Consider the following 23,603-nt stretch of genomic DNA (forward strand, 5'->3'; position numbering starts at 1 on the left):
GAATCTGATTCAGCTAACTTACGCAAAAGCACAATCTATGGAAAGAACATGGGGGAGCTCATAGACAGAAGAAGAAGCTGAGCCACGAGGCCCCAAGGACAGCAACATGGTGGCACAGGAAATCTGGGTGGCAGGAGTAGATGGACACTCCCTTCGTGATGCCATCCCCGGAAGCAATCAGCTACGACCTTTTTCTCTTATTAAAAACAAAAAATTAATTAACTAATTAACTTTTAAAATTTGTTTTTCAATTACCGTTGACATAACCCAATAATTTTCCATCCTTGGATCACCGCCCTTAGGATTAAAACTCCAGAGAGGCAAAGTTTGATTATCCAGGGATTGACACGCTACCTGATTGACACCAGAAGTCTGCTTTACTTGGGGGAAATCAAGATGCTTTTACTAGAGCAGTGAGAGAGAATGCTGAGTGGACATAAACAACAGTTGTCCCTTAGCATAGGTCATGCTGTCACCATTGTACAGATCAGGAAACTGCAACTCAGAAAAGCCAAGCAACTCTCCCTAAGTTTCACAGGCAATACATGGCAGCACCAAGGTTTCAATCTAGACCTTCCTGACTTCAAAGACTGGGCGCCTTCCATTCCTCCTTGCTGCCTTTTTGCCTGAACTGCATATGGATATTGCATTTGGAGTCAAGCCATGCCTGGTGGGCTGAAATTTTGCTGTCAGTCCCAGAGCTGGATCAGTCTCCTCAGTTCCTAGGGAATGGCTCCAGAGACAGCTTCCTGTCCTCTCACATGAGCCCATCTTGCTGTGAGGAAACAGCCATGCTCTGCTGTCCGAGTGGGAGACAAGAGAATATTAAACCACAGCCTGTCTCTCCAATGTCTACCCGTTGATTCTGTTTTCCCCATGGGAGCAACACACAATACTCCCTTCTCCACATGCTGACCTTCCAGATATTTGAAAAGAGCTATCTATCCCACTCAGATCTTCTCTTTCCAAAGCTAAATATTCCTGTTCCTTTAACAATTCCTCATACTGCTATCCCATATGACCACAGGGGGATAATTTCCATGTGTCGGCTAATTCTCCAAGACTTACATCAGATGAGAAACTGGCCCTCTATGAAAAGAAACCATTTCCCCTTGCTTTCTCTTTCTGATCCATTAGATTTCATGTAAACCCTTCTGATGACTACCTGCTGTTTTCAAATTCAGCTGCAATCCAATATGACTCACTAGGCACAATTCTCACTCTTCAGTCTTCATTTATCATTTCCTACCAACCCAAGGCCCTGAAAAGCACCCTTCAGAAGCCATAGCCAATGGGCCAAATGTGTCCATGAAAAATGCCAACTTTTGATTCCTTGCCATGTTTTACTTTACATATAATCATGTGAATTTTTAAAATCAAGGTTTTTGTTCAATGTAAATAATTTTAAGTTTAAACAGCTGTAATCACATCCTCCAAAGAAAATACCCTGAAAGGTGGTTGAGGGTGTTGTATGCCAGACCCTCCTCTAAAATCTCTTTAATTGTTCTTTCCATTAAAAAAAAAAGAAGAAAGAAAAGAAAAGAAAGAACGTACTGGTTTGAAAATTGTTTTGAGGTTTTGAGCATTTGCGGGGCATTTCCTCACAAAAACATTAGTTGTGCTGTTTCTGAAACAAAGTGTCTAATTATATAAACAGTCATCGAACCTCAAAGTTTGAGTTGGAAGAAATGGAAAAGAAGGAGAATTACAAATGTAGGGAACGAAGTTTAGGATTTTTCTGGTCAGGCTCTTATAGCGAGGCAACTCTGAAGACTAGAGCTGGCACATTATAGAATTAAGTAAATACTGGAAGAGTTGGACCGAATGAATCTATGTCCTAGGCTCAACATGTGATCAGCCACAATTAAATATTCCCATCCTCCTGCTCTTCAGAACATGCATCAAATCCACCATTTATCATCTGCACATCATGGAAAATGAACGGAACTCACACAGTAGAGCTTATTGTTTGGGCTCTGCCATCAATGAACGATGTATCTTTGAGCAAATTGCTACATGATTTTGAATATCCCTTCCATAAAACCATTGACCAGTGACCATCTGCCTAGAAAGATGATCTTAATGGATGAGCGTGTGGTAAGAGGAAGGAGTGGTTTGTATTGCTATATTGTGTTGTCCCACCTGGAACAAAGGAAGAAAGTCTCTCCCAGTTCTTTGCTTGACTGGATGGACTTAATAGGTGCAATCTGAAGAATGAATTGCTAAATGGAGCTCGTAGTTTCTGTGGTCACTGGGCATCAGATTTATAGAATGTAGAATCTCAGAATTGGAAGGTTCATTAAAAGTCATTGGTGCAAACCTCTGCCTGAGGCAATAATGCCTCCACATGAATAATGCCTCCACAAGACCACTGAGCAGTGGTGTCTAAGATGGTGTCTACTTCAATCCATAGAAGTAGGGCTCCTGCCACTTTCCAAACAGCTTATTTTATTCTGAGATAGTTCTAAATGTTATACCCTTCCTACATTGAACTAACATTCACTACCTGTTGGTCTAGGGTATACCTTCTAGAACAACAGAGAATAATATCTACAATATCCCTAAACTTTCCAGTTTCTTCCAACTGCTCTTCATATTACATAATTCCCAGACCCTTTACTTCCTTGGTCACCTTTTTAGTGCACACCCCATTTTGTTGCAATCCTTTGTGCATAATGTGAATCTCGTCCTTCTACTGGGTGAGCATGCCAGACCTGTGGAAGCATAGACCTGTGGAAGCTGTATGAGGGCAAGAGCTGTATTTGTCTCACCAGCAGCTAGTAGTGCCTGAAATGGTGTAGCAAAAATATTTTCTGAATGAATGACTCTTTGACCTTCTTTTTAGTTGCCTTGAGTAGAACTCTAAGAATATCGAATGTCCACTGATCCTCCTAATGGATGGGAAATCAAGCCCTTTGTGTTCTAATTTGAATTAAGGGAATAGTTCTCTCTCTTGCAGGAAGAGCCATGTTAGACTTACTGGAAGGCTGTTAACTTATGCTTTAAAATGTAAAACTATGTGGAAACATCATTACTAAAGAATAATTTAGACATTGGGCGACTTTAGTTCAACATATGTTGTATTGATGTTTTTCAGTGCCTCTGTGATTTATACAACTTTCTAGGATCTTTTGATTAACAACAGAAAAATTCCTAAGTCAGCAAGAAGAGGAACTGTGGAAATTTGCCTTACTCCATATGTAAAGGAATCACCTTAAATGTGCAGAAGACCACTTCTGGCACCTGGTTTCACTGCTGAACTAGACAACTCACTAATTATTTTGCTGTGTATCCTTCTAAGTGATTTTTGGGAAGGGTGGGTGTTTGGGGGACTGCAGTGGCGTGAAACACAGCTGTCGAATTATTTGTGTTCGATTGAAAAGCACAGAAAACAACCTGTGATTTCACTTCAACATTTCCAGCTTCCATGAACAGACTTTGGGTTTTCTTTCACCAATAGGGGAGCCGGGTCTTGTCTCTACCCAAATGCAATATATGACTTAACTCTTAATGTCAACATATTTATGACTTAACTCTTAATGTCAACATACGTGTATTTTTCTGTAGTGCTGTCTCGCACTAGTGTGTGTGTGTGTGTGTGTGTGTGTGTGTGTGCACTTTGTTTCATTTTATACTTTCACAAATAGCCAGGAGACTGCAGAAGTCATGGCCAATCAGTCCTCCAGTTCCTGGCAAGGAATTACAAACTGAAGGAAATCAGCTTTAAAAGCTTTTTTGGCCCCTCACATTATTATTAAGCTAAACCTAACAGGGATATGAGGACGGAAAGGATGCAGTATACTTTCCAAAGAAACTAGCCTCAAACTATTTAGAGACATGGTATTTACAATTTCTATTTTTTAAAAAAGTTCTCAATACCTTCTTCTCTTCCTAAAGTTTGAAATAATCCTTAAAGCCAATATAATGACAGCATTTATTTCCAGTCAACATCTCTTTGTTAGCCTTCTCTAACCTCCATCTTGCATATCCCCCACCACTAGAAACCACCTCATTGAAACTAAAAAACGAAACAAAGAAAAACAAAAAAAATACTTTAAGACAAAAAAGAAAAACAACGATTCATAATCATACATGGTTCTCATTCTTAGCAAAGACCAACAGCCTGATTGTTACTGAAAAATACAAATTAAATGACTAATAAAATCTGTTTTTACTTGGCGATCCTGGGCTGACCTTATCCTAAGATGACTTCCATTGTTGTTACTGGGAAGTAATTCCTATTGAGGGACAGGAATCTGTCTGTAAAGAATGATTATAATTCACAGAGAAGATTAAATATTCACCAACAGTTGTCCATTTTCCCTAAACTTTCTAGACCCAAACCTATGAGCCCCTCTTTCTGCCACTCCTACAGAAGGATTTCACTAAGAGCTTGGGCTGTATTCCTTCCAGTTTCTACTATTCCTGTTGCTATTGGTTTAAATTCTCCACCGCTGGGTGTCTGCAGCCTGATTCATTCCGGAGACTGAGAATAGGGGCCTCCACAGGGTGAATTTCAGGTTCTTTATAAGAAGGTTAGACAGTGTAACCACAACTGGTTAAATAAAAAGCCCAGGGGACAAGACAAAATCATTCTGGTGAAAACTCCCAGGTTTTACTGAGTACTTGTTGATTTTATTATAGTTTCCCTTTTTGTTTTTCTTCAAATAAAAGGTTTAGTGTCAGGTATTTATATGTGGCTTCTTGACCTTCCAAGTGATTATTGAAAAATATGCAGCGGGAAGACTTTAATCCCCAACTCCCTATCTCTACAGCATCAGATCATTACAATTTTTTGGTGCACAGAGGACTAGCAGAGATCAGAACACTCCATTGTAATGTTATTTACTTGTTTATAGGTCTGTCTCTCTTACTCAGCTGGAGACTTTATCAAAGGCAAGAATTGTGCCCTTTGCATCTTTTTATCCCCAAAACCTTGTTTAATGCCTGGAATGTTGCCAATAAATATTTGTCGAATTAATCTATGAAGGTAAATTGAAAATGCCATTAGTGTTTGATTGTTATTACTGGCAAGACCTTCCGCAGCCAAGTAAACGGGCCCACTATGGCTCTGGTAACCACGGTGTCTTTTGAGGCCCAACGTTAAGCGCCTTTTCACTCTTCTTGCCAAGCATGGAGCCTAAGAAGGCCTCAATTTGATTTCCATACTTGGATCACGCTGAATGCAGACCCCAATTCCATAATCCATTTCTTTCTAAGGCTGTTGGAATCTCTGGAGTCAGGAAGTAACATCTGCTTCAGTGAGCTGATTACCAATGAGAAAAAAAGAGGTAAAGGCCAGCGTTAGGTGGGGCTGGCTTAGCTTCAAAGCAGGCATATGGCTTGTATCTTAATGAGAGAGTTTACATATTCAGGAAAGATACATCTGAAGGGCATATTAACTGGTTCAGGACCAAGCGCTTCTATAAAATGCTGCTGATTAGGTTGCTCTAAGTCAGTGGCACATTGTTTTGTAAAAGCCCTGAGAGCTATGCTTCCCGCTCAGTTCCCATTGCATCTCTTCAGTTGGGGCTCTGGTTGCTCAAGCCCAGACGACTCCAGTGGTTCCTCTCATCATCTACCTTTGCTAGGTATCGCTCTTTGCACCAAATCCTGCTCCGCAACGTAGAATGTTAATCTCTCTAAAATACCATTTCCATTTGCGCAAACACCTTCAAGGTTTTCCCTCTGTTCCTGGCATTCAAGTATTTCCATGAGGGTCTAGTCTTAATTCACATTTTCCTCCTCCCTCACAACAGAGCTCCAATCCAAATCCCCATCCCACCAGCCTGGTGCACTGACTCATCCATAGTCTCCTGATTCCTTTCTGCTATGTCTGTTTGTCATATTGGCCTACAAAGTCCTATTTACATTGCTCCATGTCTCTCAGTTCTGCCCATCCTTCCAGGTTCATTCAGTCCTAGCCTCATCTGTTCACAAAGCCTTCTGTCATCATTCTTGTCTCAACAACACTTGCTTCTCTGAGAAATTATAAAACTGTAGGACACTGGGAAGAGACTAATGTGTGTCTACAGTTTAAATACCCTTTGATTCATACATTATTCAGGGCGATAAAAGCATAGGATCTTTGGAAATCTCTATGTCAGCTGACAGACTGTCCAATGTGGCGATCTCCTGTGGTGCAGAGAACAGAGACTCAGTCTAATGAGATAAAACCAGGATGGCAGGAAGGGATGTTCTATCCTCTTCATCCCCTTTGTCCCTTCCCACTGTTCTTCCTTTTAATCACAACAACACACTAGAGTTATGTCTTGAGGAGTGAGTGGTATCAGTCAGAGAAAGGTTTTAGTCGTAAGAGAACTCTACACTCAAGAATGAGAAGATCCAGGTGAAAAGAACCTGCTAATTTGGATCTGAGTGGTAAGAGCTTGAAATGGCACTAGCTAGTCTGACTATAGGGAGCGGTGGCAGAATGAAGCTGAGCTCCCAAAGGAGAAATGGGTAGAAAAGGATGCAAGAGGGAATCCCAAAGGGGTGGGTGTTTCCAGGCGTCCAAGCAAGGCAGAGGCAACACAGCAGAAGGGGGCTTGAAGAGAACAACAACAATGATAACAAAAATCTGCCCTGTCCTTTGGATTGTATATGGATTTCTGGGCAGCTCTGAGTAATATTGGGTTATTTCTGGTGGTAGACTGATTATGTACCTATTTTCAGGAGATACAGAGAATAACAGCAGGGGTACTCCACCCTGTAAGGAACTAGATCTGGGTGTCCTTTTAAAGAGATTCCCCTATGGAAATAGGAGGAGGAGGATGAGGAGGTGGTGACAGAGATAAATATGGCATCAGAGGAAAATCTAGCTAATTGGTTCATGCAGCTGTAGCAGAAGGAAGACCATTTATCTAATGGCAGCTACATATAATTTAATGGAAATGCCTAGAAGAAAATGACCTGTGAAGTATTAGACTTAAACCTAAAGTCTAACCCTGGCTGCTTATTCCGTAAGTATTCTTGGCACTTATAATGTAAGACCTTGTGTTTTTAGAACATGTTTTTAAAACATTTTTGAAGCCACCCACACTAAAAAATATCTCACACAAGCTAATATTTCATGAGAAAAAAATTACTTACAAAGGATAAGCATGATGCATTTTGATATTTCTAATCTGGCGTGGTCTTTTTAATTTAAAAAATGCTGGTCAAGACCTACTAAATTGACTTTATGACCCACTAATGAGGAAACTGTGTTAGAGCAATTAGGCATGGCTGACTTCCAAGACCATAAGACTAGCGCTGAGAGAAACCCAGCAAACTTAGCTCTAAGAATTTTCGGAGGGATTAGCAGGGCCACTATTGGTGGGAGATTTTAACAGCTTTTTATGAGTTTTAAACTTTATTCTTTATTGTTTTTATCCTGTAGTTGCAAGCAAACTCCTTAAGAAACCACACAAGGATGGAGAGACTACTTAGGGACGTGGGAGTAATCTGGAATCTGAGAGTCTGAATCTCATTCCACAGTGGTCTTGGAGAGAGAACATACATTCAAAACAGACCAAAGAGAGCAGATCCAAGATGGCTGGCTTGTGAGGCTCACCAAGGAGAGCATAAGAAACCGAAAACTCAGTAGAGATCACATAGAAGAGAACTCCTCAGGCCAGGCAAGGGATTTTGGACTCTACTCTCCATGGCAGCATGGCTTTGTAACAAAGCCTAAAGCAAATCGCAGGATCTCTTACCTGTTTGGTTTGTACAAACCTTGGCTTTTGCCCCAAAGGATTGGAGGTGGAGGCAGGGTCCTTGGGAGATTGTCCTAATCGTCCAAGCAGGGGTTGTGTTTGCATGAGCTAGGATGATGGCTGTGAGAACTGCAAGGAGAGGATGAATAGAAAATGTAGGTATTGCTCAGAAAGAACTGATGGGAGGTGATACACTTGATGTCAATCCATAGCCCAGTTACTTTAACAGATTCCCCTCAGCAATATAATTTGTAAATCGTTTCTTATCAAGAATTAATATAAAATTATATAGGAAAATCCAAGTTGGTTTTAACCCATTAATTTTCAAAAACTGCTTATTGTGCTGCCCCAGCTTCAGAGTTAGGCAACACTTTAGAGAGCAAGTTGCTCAGGAGTTTCAAACCTGGCTTTCACCTCAGCTTGCCCTCAAGCTGTCCCTTTTTCATTCCTTTCACATATAGGGCTGCCTGTACCATTTCCTTTGCACAAAGGGTTCCATAGCTACAAAATAGTTTGCAAATCACTAACTAATCCCAACTTTATAGATGAAGGAACTGGAAGGATACCACAATTTCTAGACTCCAGGTCAGATCGCAAAAGGAATAGATAAGAAAAACCCTTTCAATACGTGGAATTTTCAATTTGTCTTTCAGTGTTATAACCCCTGCTGTGTCATTATTATTCTGTTTTTTCATCCTGGCCCAATATTAACATCAGAGCTGGTTATAGATTTATCAGTATTCAGATGTGGAAATATCAATCATTTACAAAAAGAATGCCAGTATCTGATGGAAAGCCGCAGAGCCACTGCTGTGGAAAAGAAGTAGGGATTCTTGCCTGGGTGTTTGCTATCTTGTTTAATTATTTGTGTGCAGTACCTTTTTACTCAAATAGCTCATATTCCATTCACAACTCACATTATAGAGTCAGGTAATTATGAATTTCTGTTCGTGACTGGAAAGTTTGTTTTTAAAAAAAACAAAATAATTACAATACACTAATCCTTGTGGAAGGTTGTTGACATAATCAAAAGATAATTTAGGGGGCCGGCCCGGTGGCTCAGGTGGTTGGAGCTCCGTGCTCCTGACTCCGGGGGCTGCCGGTTCAGTTCCCATGTGGGCCAGTGGGCTCTCAACCACAGGGTTGCTGGTTGGACTCCTCGAGTCCCACAAGGGATGGTGGGCAGTGCCCCCTGCAACTAGCAACGGCGACTGGACCTGGAGCTGGGCTGTGCCCTCCACAACTAAGACTGAAAGGACAACAACTTGACTTGGAGGGAGGTCCTGGAGGTACACACTGTCCCCCAATAAAGTCCTGTTCCCCTTCCCCAATAAAATCTTAAAAAAAAAAAAAAAAAATCCTGCTAAGAGAGTTTCCCTTTACTTCAAAAAAAAAGATAATTTAGAAATCCAAAATGGGTCTGAAGTGTCCAAGAGAAAAAAAATAAGTAAAATGTATTATCCTTTTAATAAACTCATACTCCCTGAAGAAATCTGAAAAATGTTAATAATATTACACAAATTATTAAATTTCTAAAGAGGATTAATAGAATGCAGCTTTAGCAAAATTTAGTTGAGCTCTTTTGGTATGCCTCATATGATGACTCTATTACATGCTTTCTCCTCCTCTCTTCACACAGTATTAGGGTTTCTTGAACTCTAATGCTCACACAGATAAGCAGTGTATCTGGTCAAAATGCAGATTCCAACTCAATAGATCTGTTTGGGGCCTGGAATTCAGGTGATGCTGCAGGCCCAGGGGTTGCACGTTGAGTAGGAAGGCTGTACATACTTCTCTGCTCTGACCCCACGGAGTCTGGCCACCTTAACAGGATTCCTACAAACATGTGCAGTCAATTTTTTTCTTGAACAGTGTTTCCTGAAATTCTAGGGAACAGTGAGTATTGCTGAAGATAGGGTAGGGTCCAGAAATAGACTCAACAAATAGGACTAGGACACTGAACCACTCCACTGTAACAGTTCCATTTTTTTATGGGTTTGACATATAGGCTGTTGTTTGAAGAAAGAGCTCCAAAGCTTAAAAAAGAAAAAGGAAATCTGGAAATGATGGCTCTAGACAGTTCCATCTTCCCTTCTCTTCAAGGAAAGCTAACACTTGTTGATAATTTACAGTGTGTCAGTCCTCTGCAAAGGAATTACCCAAGATCACACATTTGAGAAGCAGTGGAAAAGAAAGGATGGGATCCAGAGCTGTCTCATTTTGCGTAAGCCTGGGTTACTCACATGTACCACGCTTCCCTTCTGTCCTGCTTCTAAGCTGTGTCTTACCCTCCAGGAGTCTAGTTCTCTGCTTTTTCCAGTAAGAGTTAAATATTATGAGAAACTATTCAGTATTTGCTAATGGACTCTGTAAAGAAACAGAGGGATAAAAGTTCAACAACAAATATAAATTGTATTTCTGTATATAAACAATGGAAAACTAGAAATTAAAATTTAAAAAATACACACCATGGATGATAGGTCGAGAAATTGAAATAATTGTAACTCTAACAACTATAACTAGGCAAACATGTAACTAACATGCTGTAGTTGGTACATGTTCAATTAGGAAATGATGACAAAAGAAATAAAAGGAGATCCAAATAAATGAAAAGACATATTGTGTTCATGGTTTGGAAGAGTCAACATAGTAAAGATGTCAATTCTCGCAAAGTGAGCTATAGATTTAAGATATATCAATCAAAATCCCAGCAGCATTTATTTATTTTTTTTTGGTCTAGACTATACCATCTCTATAGCAATGGGCAAGTTGATTCTAAAATTATATGAAAGAGAAAAGGAATTAGAAGGGCTGAAATAATTTGGAAAAAGAAGAATAAAGTTGGAACTCTTTGGTGTAAGATTTTCAGGATCTACTATGAAGCTACAGTAATCAAGAAAGGTTGGAACTGGTGAGGATATAGACACATGGATCAATGGAACAAAATAGCATCCAGAAATAGATTTATACAAATATGTTTTCTTAATCTCTGACAAAAGTAATTCAGTAGAGAAAGGATAGTCTTTACAACAAATGGTTTTGGAGCAATTGGCCTTTCATATGTAAAAACATGAACTTGACCTAACCTTACACCTTATGCCAATATTAACTCAAACTGATCATAGATTTAAAATGTGAAACATACGTATACAAAACTTTAAGAAGAAAATATGAGAGAAAATCTTCATGACCTGGAGTTAGATGGTGAGTTTTTAAAAATGACACCAAAAATACCATCCGTAAAACAGAAATATGATAAATTAGTCTTCATCAAAATTAAAAACTTTTGCTGTGTCAAAGACACTGTCAAGAGAAGAAAAGATTTGGGAAAAAAAACCAGATTTGCAAAGTATATATCTGACAAAGGACTTGTATCCAACATATATAAAGAACTCTCAAAATTAGAAAAGACAACAAAAACCCAAGTTAAAAATCAGTAAAAGACTTGAACAGACACTTTACCAAAGAGGATATAAAAATGGTAAATAAGCATATAAAAAGACGTTCAACATTATTATCCATTAGGAAAATGCAAATTTAAACCATGATTCAATACTGCTACACACCTATTAGAATGGCTAAAATACAAATACTTACGATACCAAGTGTTAACAAAATGTAGAGCAACTGGGACTCTCATACATTTCTGATGGGAATGCAAAAATGATACAACCACTCTGGAAAGTGGTTTGGCAGTTTCTTATAAAGTTAACATATGACTCAGCTCTATTACTTCTGGGTGCTTACCCTAGAGAAATGACACTTATGTCTACACAAAAACCTGCATATGAAAACTCATAGCAACTTTACTAGTAAGAGCCAAGACCTGAAAACTCCCCAAATGTTCTCTTTCAACAGGTGAATGCTTAAGCAAATTGTGATAAATTCATACAATGAAACACTACTCAGCAATAAAAAGGAATAGATCATTGTTACATGCAACAAGTTGGATGAATCTCAAACACAGAATGCTGAGTAAGAGAAATTATCTCAACAGGTTACACACTTCATGATTCCATTTATATGACATTCTTGAAAAGAAAAAATGACAGTGATGGAGAACAGCTAAGTGGTTAAGGGTGGGGAGAAAATATGACTATAAACAGTGGGAGCTTTTAGGGGGTGATGGAACTGTTCTGTGTGTTGTTTACGATGGTGGTTACATAATCTATACCTGTGTTAAAATTCATAGAACTGCACACCAAAAGGAAAGAAAGTCAAATTTACTGTATGATAATTTTAAAACTAGTATTAAATTTTAAAACTAAAATTTTTTACTAGTATTAACTAGTAAAAAAGATGGAAAACTATCTCTTAAAAACTTTCTTGTTCTAATAACAATATTTTCAGAGGTCAAACTAATGCTGTTCAAAATATTTTTTTTCAAATATAAAAGCATAGGGGGAAATGCAAAATTTATTTTCTGTGGGATTTTTCTGTTCTAATTATGCAGGAAATGGATATGGACAAGCACGTCTCCTGTGCAAAACACAGTAGACAGAAAATAGGAGCTTAAGGAATCTCAGAAAACCCTCAACTTTCTTTAGTTGGTTTGTAAGTACAGATGGGTGATGTAACATTCAGATTTGCAAGTGTAAAGGGGTTGAAAGAATTGAGTGCATTAATGGCTGGCCCGTCCAGACCAACACATAACAGAATGTGTTACTCTTTGATGACTGGAAACTTTGTAGATGAGCAAAAGGTGAGGAAATTCTAATTTTCAATTACTTATTATATCCTTTTGCACTAGTTATCTCTCAATACTATTAAGTTAATATAGGCAAATAGAAATTACTATCTTTTCATGGGAATAGTTTTTAAAAAGTCATATATTTAAAGGCTCAAGTTAGGCTGTCGATTCATTCCATTTTTCTGGTACTCCAAAACTGGGGATGTGGAGGCTTGGCAATTTGATACTACTGCCCCCTACTGTGAGCTGTAAGAATTGTAGGCATAACAAACCTCTAGGTCAGGAATCACTTGTCTGAGGTCCACTTGCATGGAGAAGTTGTTAAAAGTTTAGATTCTTGGGTCCCATCCTAGACCATAAATTTTTATCTCTGAGGATGGGATCTGCACTTTAACAATGTCTGCAGGTGATATTTATATTCATTAAATTTGCAAGTTGCTGGTTGAGATGACTAACAGGGATCCTTTTTAATTCAACAAATCTCTGATTTGCCTTTTCTTTTCCTAAATATCTCCTATCATTCACTTTTTGGGGTCAATATGACAGTCTTTCTATAATTTGCAATGAATTCTGCATCCCAGACGACTCCATGGCAAGTGAAACTTGGGGAAATGTTGAATAGTGGGCTGACTCAAGGTGTTGTCATACGTGTGATTATTATCATGATAGAGCATCAAGACTGCCTACTGATTGCTAGCTCCACTTTAATGCCAGGGTTTCAGCAATCACTGGAACAAACTGTAGCCTAACATCCAGAAAGAAACACCAGAGGAATGGCCTCAGCTCATGGGACATTATGTTCATGACAATGACCTTGGGCTGTTGACCCAGCTTATATTGAAAGTCACAACTCTTGGCTAGAAAAGACTACAAAGGCTGTCCCTAAACATAGTTCAGGAACTTTGGGTTGCATCCATAAAAAGAGTAACATTTTTATTTTCAAGTTAAAAAAGAAACAAACAATTACCACCTGAAATCCAAATATAGTTTCATGGCAGGAAGAAACTTGCCATTTAGCTGTATTGCATATACAATTATACTCCCTGTAAACATTATTTAAACCATCTCTATCCTCACATCATTCCCGGCTATATAACAGCCACAGAAAGGAGAGGAGCCCTTCCCCCAAAAACAGGGGACAACTTTTATCACTGAACTCAATTTTCTATTCAGTTTATTTAGCAGATGCATGTGCACGTGCCATTATTTGGTCTCTTGGTAAATTGGTTCTTTTTATCATTATGAAATGACTTCTTTTTATCTCTGGTAGTACTTTGTCTTGAAGCCAACTTTGTCTGATATTAACATGGCTATACCACCTTTCTTACAATTAGTGTGCACATAGTGTATCTTTTTCCATCCTTTGACTTTCAACCTGTGTCTTTACGTTTAAAGTACTCATCCTGTAAACAGCCTATACTTGAGTTCTTAGTTGTTGTTTTTCCCCCAGTACAACAATCTCTGCCTCTTAACTGGAGTGTTTAATTCATTTACATTTCATTTAATTATTGATATAGTTGGGTTTAAATGTACCGTCTTTCTATTTGTTTTTTATTTGCCCTTTCTGTTCTTTTGTTTTTCCTTTCCTGGTGTGTGTGTGTGTGTGTGTGTGTGTATGTGTGTGTGTGTGTGTGTATGTGTGTGTTAATCAAGTAATTTTTAGTATTTTTATTCCATTTTCTCCTCTGTTGGCTTTTTATCTATACCTCTTTGTATCTTTTCCCAGGAATTGCAACATGCATGTTTAACCTACCACAGTCTATCTTGAATTAATATTGTAACACTTCATGGATAATGTAAGTACCTTGCAACAGTACAATTCCATTTATACTCTGGCTTTTTTTTTTTTTTGCTATCATTGTCATATATTTTACTGCTACCTATGTTATAACCCTCCACAATAAATTGTTTGTTTTAACTATCAGTTGATTTATAAAGGTTTATTAAAAGGAAAAACACTATTTTACAATTACCCACATATTTACCATTACTAGTACTCCTTTCTTCCAGTAGATCCAAATTTCCAACTCATATTATTTCCCCTTTGAAAAACTTTTAGCATTTTTAGATTTTAAAAATTAAAATTAGATATTTAGAACCTTTAACTTTTTTTTTTGGTAGTCTGTTCTTCTGGTGCAAATATTCTCAGCTTTTATCTGTCTAAAAATATCTTCATTTCACTTTAATTTTTAAAGTTATTTCACTAGATATATAAACAGAAAAAAGAAAATATTGTAGGAAAAGTCTAGCTATATTAGTAATCTCAGTAAATCTCAGTAAACAATTTAAACTAGTTTGTTCAAAAGTAGGGATCAGATTACTTTTTAAGAAACACAATCCTTGCATGTGCTGTTTACAACAGATATACCAAAAACAAGATGATGCTTAAAGACTGAAAGAGATGAGAAAAGATAGATAAAACTGGTAAAGACTAATATTGCTGGAGAATCATTATTAAGGCAGAAAAGCACCGCATGAAATAAAGAATGTCGTGATTCAATGATCAAGAGCAATTCACAGGGAAGCCATAGCAATGCTGAATCTGCACGTTCTGAACAAAATAGCCTCCTAACTTATACAATAAATTTGTCAAATCTATCTGCATAGGAAAGAAGAATAAGTAGAGGAGGAGCCTGGAGGAGAACATTCTTGAATAAAAAAATTCAGTGGTAAATGATATTAAGACTTTCTTTAGCGATTGTGGCTCAAGATAGTTACACTGGGTTTGTTGGACCTTTGTTTTAGACATACCCTCTCAGTTTCGTTACACAACATAGTCTTTAAAATAAAGAGAGAAAATGATTAAAGTGATAAACCTGTAATTGAATTGGCTGTTTATATCACAAAATAATTGGCTTGAAAATTATAAGGAGTTTGGAGCAGTTTCATACATCATTAGGTGATAATCCCCGAACCAGGGCTAGGAAATGGTCCTTAGAAAAAGATACTGTGAAGGTATTAGGATAATTGACATTGAAACTGCATATTGGGGTCCCAATTCCTGCAAATAAAGAATAGATTTTATTGGGCTAATAATCCTACAGATACAGGACAAAATATTAAAAAAAGAAGAAAGAAACTCTTTCAAGTCACTGGACAGTGACCAGCAGTAGACAGAAACAGGGAAGCATTTGACTCATGAAAGAATGGAGTGTCCTTGAGGAAAAGCCCACCCTGAGTGCTACATAGGGTGCTAGAACTCAAGCAAAACAAAACAAAACAAAACAAACAAAAAAAGCCAGTCATTTTGGCCTCAGATTTTCATTCTGTTCTCTGATTTCTCTTTACCTGCTCTTCACTTCCCATCAGTCATTTTCCTTGCCTCAGACAGGCCAGACACCAGTCTTAAGTATATGCATACCCCAGCATGGGCAGCCATATTAAGAGGGAGGGCATCCCCAAGCCTCCAGAGTGGGCTGCAGACCTGAGCAGCCCTTGAACTTGCACCACATGGACTGAAGACAAAAGGAAGAAAGACCTGGGGTGATTTTCTAGGACCATGTTGTGTGTTACAGAGGAAGACAGAGTGGGTGATAAACATCCAAGAAGACCTCTCCTAATGACCTTGAATGGTCCACTAAATGACCTTGAATGTAAGAGCTTTCTCCCTCAGGCTGCTTTCTCTGACCCTATCCTTTCCTACCAAAGCCATATTGTTGGAGTCCTTTCCATTAGACATACTGTTCATTCTTCTTCCTTATTCTGCGCTGCCCTTTTAAATTTAGCAGGTACCATTTAGAATTTTTCAAAATATTCATCCCTACTTTCCTTTAGTGCTGGTGGGAGTGCAAATTGGTACAACTGTTTAAGGAAATTGGCAGTATCTACTAAAGCTGAAGATACACATCCCCTACAACCCAGCAATTCCACTCTTATGTCCTACACACCTAAGTGAAATGTGTGCATATGTTTACCAAGAGATGTGCACAATATTTAGAGCAGTTTTATTCATAATATCCCAAAGCAGAAACTATCCAAATGGTAAAATGATAAATAAATTGTAATGTAGCCCTACAATGGGATACCAGATAGCAATGAGAATTAACAAGTTGCAACAATATAGATGAATTTTACAAACATAGTATTAAATGAAAGCAGCTAGGCACAAAGGGACACACACTGTGTGATTTCATTTAAATTTAGTATAAAACAAGTACAATTAATCTCTGTTGATAGAATCCAGGGTTGTAGCTACGCTTGGAAGGAGTAGAAATTGGAAGAGGGATAAATCAGACAGAAAAGTTGAGAACCATATGACTTCACTCATATGTGGGATATAAAACTGAAAGCAACAAAAGAACAAGACAAACAAACAAGGAAATAAAAACTCATAGACACAGACAACAGTATAGTGGTTACCAGAGGGTAAGGGAGGAAGGGGGATCGTAGAAGAGGGAGGTTATGGGGGGGTCAAATATATGGTGATGGAAGGAGAACTGACTCTGGGTGGTGAATACATATGCACTATATAGATGATGTATTATAGAAATGTACACTTGAAACCTAAAACCTATATGATTTTCCTAATGAATGTCACCCCAATAACTTTAATAAAATGTTTTTAAAAAAGAAATTGGAAAGGCGACAAAGGAGGCTTTGGGGTCCTGGCGATGTCCGGTTTCTCGCTTTGGGTACTGGTTACATGACAGTATTCATTTGTAAACTGTATAATTGTGATATGTGTATTTTCCTATATGAACATTATATATCTAATAAGTTAAAAATTTTATCTTAACCCACACTGCACACAATATACATGTCCAAGACTTAGATGTGCCATACAAATGTACATACTAGTTATGTGCTTATTTTCTATGCATTATGGATGAATTTGAAGACCCTAATCCATTCTCCTAAAAAAATAATCTAAGTGAGTATCTAGCTGGGACCAGAACTATGACTTTAACTTGTTTATTTCATGAGACATTGTATCAGTGGCCTCCCACCATACCACGCTGAGATCAGTGAAGAAATTATGTAAATACAATAGCCAGCCCTGATGAAACAGCAATTATATATCTTAGCAGCTGTGTGCTTCTGTTCATGTTAGATAATTAGCCAGAAAATTGTTTGCATAATTATTTTATGGAGCATTTGGTGATTTAACCATTTAACTCTGAAGGCTTATCCAAAAGCCATTAAACCGTTTAAAGTGGTAGAGATCAGAGTTGGTACTGTTTCAGCACACATAACAAAACCCAAATGGCTTCAGAATTCCATGGATTTCTTCTGTGTAACCAATCATTGCAGCTGGCAGGTCAGAACTAGCTTTTGCTTTTTAAATTTTATTATTTTCTCTCTAAAGGACGTGTGCGTCGACTCTTTTAAAATGATATACAACCAAAATGAGTTCCTGGGCCTGCCACTGCTATTTCTGATTAGATGAAAGTGTACATGAATCATTCTCTTGGTTATTAAGTCCATGTGTTTCATTCCCTGTTTGTGAATAGGAAACACTGAGAAAGAGAAATCAAGAGAGGTTGCAAAGAGAGGCAAAAATAAAAAAGGAAAACTGACCTCAGAGATTGGTTTGAAAAGTACTTTCAGTTCACCAAAAGTATAGACAACCTTATAACACTTTGGTAATTTTTTTCTGCTCACTATTAATGTCATTATAGCAATATATTTGATGGCATGAAGCTTCAATAGGGAATATTTTCTATTCCCTTTTTCTGGGGGAGGGAGAAGAAGGAAAAGGGGGTCAAATATATGTTGACGGAAGGAGAAGTGACACTGGGTGGTGAACAATACAATATATAGATGATGTATTACAGAAATGTATGTTTGAAACCTATATAATTTTACTATATGTAACGAATGTCACCCCAATAACTTTAATAAAATTTTTTAAAAAGAAAGTGGAAGGGGGACATAGGAGGCTTTGGGGTCCTGGTAATGTCCTGTTTCTTGTCTGGGGGCTAGCTGAAGAACTTGATTCTGTGTACCTGGCAAGATATTGAACTAAGTCATTGATAGAGGCATGTTGTTTTGTTACAGCACTGTGGGCTTGGAGTCCAAATACTTGTGTTCAAGTCCTAACTAGTTCCTTTCATTATGCGTAACTTCTCACAGCCTCAGTGCTTGCTTCTAAAATGGGAATACTGGAGGCAATTAGTGGGGTGCTCAGAGTTCAGATTGGAATCAAACGACGTATGCTCACGTCTCAGCTCTGTCCTTACTGGCTCTATGACCTTGGGCTTGTCACCATTTAACCTCTTTGCATTTCTGGCTAATTTTAACAGAGCCCTATCTCATCTGGTGATTGAGGATTAGATAAGTTAGTGCACGTATGGGGACTACTTAGAACTGCCAGGTACAGAATAACCACTTTGTAAGTGAATTCTATTGTTATTTTTACGTGTAACTGTTGTTCAAGAGACTAAAATAGCACCAGGTATATGAAAGTGCTACTAAAACTGTAAATACTAAAAAAGATGAGTCCCATAGTCCTGTCATTTCCTAAGAGTAACCCATTCATGATTCTCCAGGGAACAAGTCAGAAGAGATTCTAAGTCAAAATGTACTAAGCACAAGTTCCGGTTAGTGTTCCCTAGGGAAGGAAACCCAACTGCATAGCTGCCATCAATTAATTCAGCCTTTTCAGAGAGCCTACGGCAGGCACAGCTCATCTGGAAGGCAGTGACTTAACACTTAAGTCAAAGAAAAGAATAAAAGATGGGCAACTGCTGTTCAGGAAACTGTGTCATTTTTAAAACTGCCCCGTAGGTATTACTGCTCATGGGTATGGGGTTTCTTTTTGGGGAGACGTATATTTTCTAAAATTGACTGGGGTGATCGTTTCACAACTCTGTGAATATACTAATACCATAAAAATTTTATACTTTAAATGGGCAAATAGTCTGGTTATGTAAACTATATCTCAATAAACCTATTATTTGAAAAAAACACAAAACTATTTCTTGTATTCCAATTCATATCATGGAGAGAGAGAGCGCGCACGTGTGCAAGAGAGAGAAAGAGAGAGAGAGAGATGCATTTGTCCTCTTCCAGACTGGAGTGTGGCTACGAGCACCAAGACTGAGCTCAGCAGTTCCAGCACTGGCCATCTAAGTGACCGTGGCAGGTATTGCAGACAGTGGCAGCTTAAAATCCCCACTGGACCCTGGACAGACAGAAAAGAGTGCCAATAGCTTTCTTTTACATTCCCCTCACCCCATTTATTCCCAGATAAGAAGCAGAATTTGAAAGGAAAAGGCCAACCCCAAGGGTGTATTCTGTCAGATACGATGGTGAGCTCTCCCAGCGGGTGCAAATAGTTGGGGAAAGAAGCGGGTGAGCACTCAAGGGTCTGTGGTGGGCAGACGCCCAAACGGGACAGGGATTCCTCCTGAGGAGAGGTGTCCGCAGTGCTTATGGTGCAACTGCCAAGCTGCCAAGGGTCTTTTGAGGACTAAAGAGACTGAGCTCTCACAAAGTGGTGGGGGACTTTCTCCTTGCCCCTCTGATGGCCCCCCAGTGGTCACCACTCTAATTTACCAGTTCAGACATGGGGCTCAGAGCTAAGGGCCCTGCCAGTGGTGAAATAATTTCCAAGGCAAACTATAATAAGAAGACATCATAAAAACATCCATAGACATGAAAACGTCCTCTGCAAAAATCCTCCAAAATAAACCGTCAGACTGCAGTCTAAAGGATGGGAGTAGGATGGTCACTGGAGACTCTGGAGACTGACAGGGGACCAGTTTGTCCCAATGCCAGCTTGTAAGACTGACTGAAAGATTTCTGTCCCAGTGGGAGTGGAAGGAATTGTTAAAGACAGTGACTTTCGGAGACACCCAGAGAGAAAAAGTCTGGTCTTCAGGCACTGGGCTCTGTCACTGGGGCTGCCTCTTGTACCTCAAAGAACACCCTTTTGGTATATGGCTTACTGGGAAGATGGACTTTAATTCATAGTATACCTTTATTATTTTTAGCCAAAAGTTACAAAAAGGGACCAGTTCTAAAACATTTTAAAAGATACAACTGAGGGTAAAAGTTTGAGGAGAAATAAAATACTTAAATAGCCACAAAGTATCTCCTTACCAGCTTTTTATTAATTACAAAGAGAACAATAACATCACGATTAGGCTGGTGTAATAGGACATATTGATATCAGGTGTTTCTGGGTATGATCCTTTGAGAAAGAGCTGACATATCTTGCATGATATTTCTGGCAAATTTGCATAAACTGAAAATAGTTATGAGGAAACATAATTACTCAAATTCAAATTAAGGGGCAGTCTACAAAATCAATGGCCTATACTCTTCAAAAATGTCAAGGTCCTATGAGGAAGAGTTCAAGATTGAAGGAGATTAAAAATACCAAAGGCAATGCTTGATCCTAGATGGGATCCTTTTGTCATAAAGTCTATCATCAGGACAGGGGTGAAATTTGAATAAGGTCTTGGGATTAATAATAGTGTCGTAGCCATATTGATTTTGTGATTATAATAATTTTACTGTGTTTATGTAAGAAAATGCCTTTGTTTTTAGGAAGTACACTGAAGTAGTTAGGGGCAAAGAGGCATTGTATCAGCAACTTGTTCTCAACTGGTTTCAGAAAATAGTAATGATAATAATTATATATAATTAGAGATAATTAAAGCAACTGTGCTAAAATATTATCATTTAAGGAATTTACGTGAAGGTCATATAAAATCCTTTGTACTAGTATTGCAAGTCCTTTGTAAGTTTGAGCCATTTCAAAATAAACAGTTTTTAAAAAAAAAAAAAACAAAAACATTAAATTTGCCTGGAGGAAAAATGCAATAAATCCCACATGGCCCGTTGAACTGAGTTTTGTCTATAGACTCCGAAAGCAGGGTGCATATGTGGATGAGCGCTTCTTATGGAGTTTCCACACGCTGCATCGTATTCCTGATGGAGCTTTGGAATTCCAGAAAAGTTTCCTCCAGGAGGTTGTTCTGTAGGTTGCTAAACTCATCTCTTCCTCAAAGGGAGCCAAGCTGTTTCGTGGTTAGGAGAATGTGGAACACTCCCTTGACACTCAACATTTGGAAATAATATCTAATGTGATAGAGAGGCTGGGGACCTTGTCCAAGGAAATTATTTCCCATCCTCCTTCTGTGTGAGGCATCGAAAGGCTGTTGTTTTGGATTATTAAGATAATGAGATGCAGATGAGAACCTAAATCACAACGTATAGGCTCCTGAAATGTTTTCTTATTGTGTCTCAGCTACCTCCTCCTTCTTCTTGTCCCATTTTCTTTTTATCTGTTTTATGTTTATGAGTTCATTAACTGCTATCCCCAAAACACTGTAGCAAGAACCTTAGGACTTTGTAATTTATCATTTGCCAAATGCTTTTTCAAAGGAATTTCATTATAACATTCCCCCCCCCACCCACCCAGCTGCCCCCACTGCCTGCAAGTTGTATTTTTAACTGGGTAAAAGGAATAAAAGGGAAAGTAAGGGAAGAGATTTAACAAATGATTTATACCAATATCTCATTTGATCCTCACACAATCTTGGAAGGTAGGTGGAAACATCCATTGACAGATGGAGACTGAGGTTCAAAGAGGTTACAAAGAGGCTAAAGCCACAGAAATCGCCAGGAACAGAGCAGGGATCCATAGCTAGGTTTGTTTACCTCAGGGGCCTATGCTGCTTCCACGTCACTGTTTAATACTAATAAAATCTGATTTGTTCATTTTTCTTTAAAAAAAAAAGCACTTGTGAGGCGATTATATTTTTGTGAGGCGATTATATTTTTAAAAGCGTAGAAAACACAGCAAAAAATCCATTAATCCTACTACCCACCGTTAACCTGCATGGTTGGGAAATTAAGGCTTATTAAAAATAATTTAGCAGTATTAACAACCCAAATCTGACATTGGCTATGTTGGCTTTTTTAAGTAAATCAAATTTCAGAATAAAAAGCATTTTAGGTGATCCAGTCAGAATTCTCCTTTTTAGATAGATCCCCTCCATCTGGCAGGGATGTGGAAACATCAACTTTCAAGATGAGAAGAGAAGTCGGACCATGTGACCCGAAAGTTTCTTTTTAACTCACAGGTTTAATGATTTGAGGACCTGTGTTTGTGCGTATTTGTTTTGCCTGTGGTGCTGACCTGGATTTCTGAAGCAGACATTCAGAGTTTTTCTGTACCCAAGAAGACAGTGATGAGAAGAAGTTTTGAATATGACACCATTTCCACATCTCTGGTCTAAGCGGTACACATTGTGGTTAAGAAAATGGGCTTCAGAGTCAGACATTTTTTGGGATCCAGTTTGAGTTCTACTACTTTCTAGCTGTGAAATACCAGGCAACTTATCAAATCTCTCTAGGCCTCCTTTCCTCTTCCACAAAATTGCAGTAAGTATAAAAATAGTTGTAGAGAATTCAAAGAGACAATGTTTATATAGGGCTTTGTACAGTGCCTAACAAATAGCTCCTTTTATCAATAAATACTGAGATTAATATGGGACGATAGCATCCCATAGTGAGATAAAGGCAGGTACCAGAGTAAGCCAGGAGCAGGTCAAATTTTGACATGATTTTTCTACTTACAAGCTATGTGATCTTGGTCAAGTAATAGACTCTGCTTTAGTTTCCTCAGTTGTAAAATATGATAATAGTGATTGTAAAATATGACACTAGTGATTCAAGTCAGGTTTGTTTGACTCACAAGTTTATGCTCTCAACTACTACACTGCAGTGGTAACAATAATACCTGCAGGGTTGATATTCCTATGGTACTTTGTAGCGAAAGTGACACCTAATTGGATTCAGTATCAGCAGACATTGTAGTGATAGTAAAAGTAGTAGTTGTTATTTCGGTAGTCATTCATCAGTGTCATCATTCAGTGGTCCAGGATGGTACTGAAAGATAGAGCTCGGCCTGTCTGAGAAGGTGATTGGAGTTGAACATACTGATAGAGACAGAACACTAATACGGCCCTGGTGGCAGGGCCGGACCAGGGCTGGGCGTGTCCACTCCGGCTCAGCTTCTCCATCCATTTGATGCAGATAAAGGCAGGGGAGAGTAGGTTTTGTGTTTCATAGGTTTGTTTCTGTGTTGCCTCCCCTGAAGGAGAAATGACTATGAAAACCATGAAGGTCTCTTCTAGCCTTCACATTCTTAAATAGAATTATCTAATGAAATCCATTAGGATACCCTGGTTCTGAGCCACTTAACCTCTCTGACCCTATTTTGTCATCTTCCAAATGGTGATGATACTATCTACGTCCTCCCC

This window comes from Rhinolophus ferrumequinum, chromosome 20, assembly GCF_004115265.2.
Source record: "Rhinolophus ferrumequinum isolate MPI-CBG mRhiFer1 chromosome 20, mRhiFer1_v1.p, whole genome shotgun sequence".
NCBI classification, from domain to species: Eukaryota; Metazoa; Chordata; class Mammalia; order Chiroptera; family Rhinolophidae; genus Rhinolophus; species Rhinolophus ferrumequinum.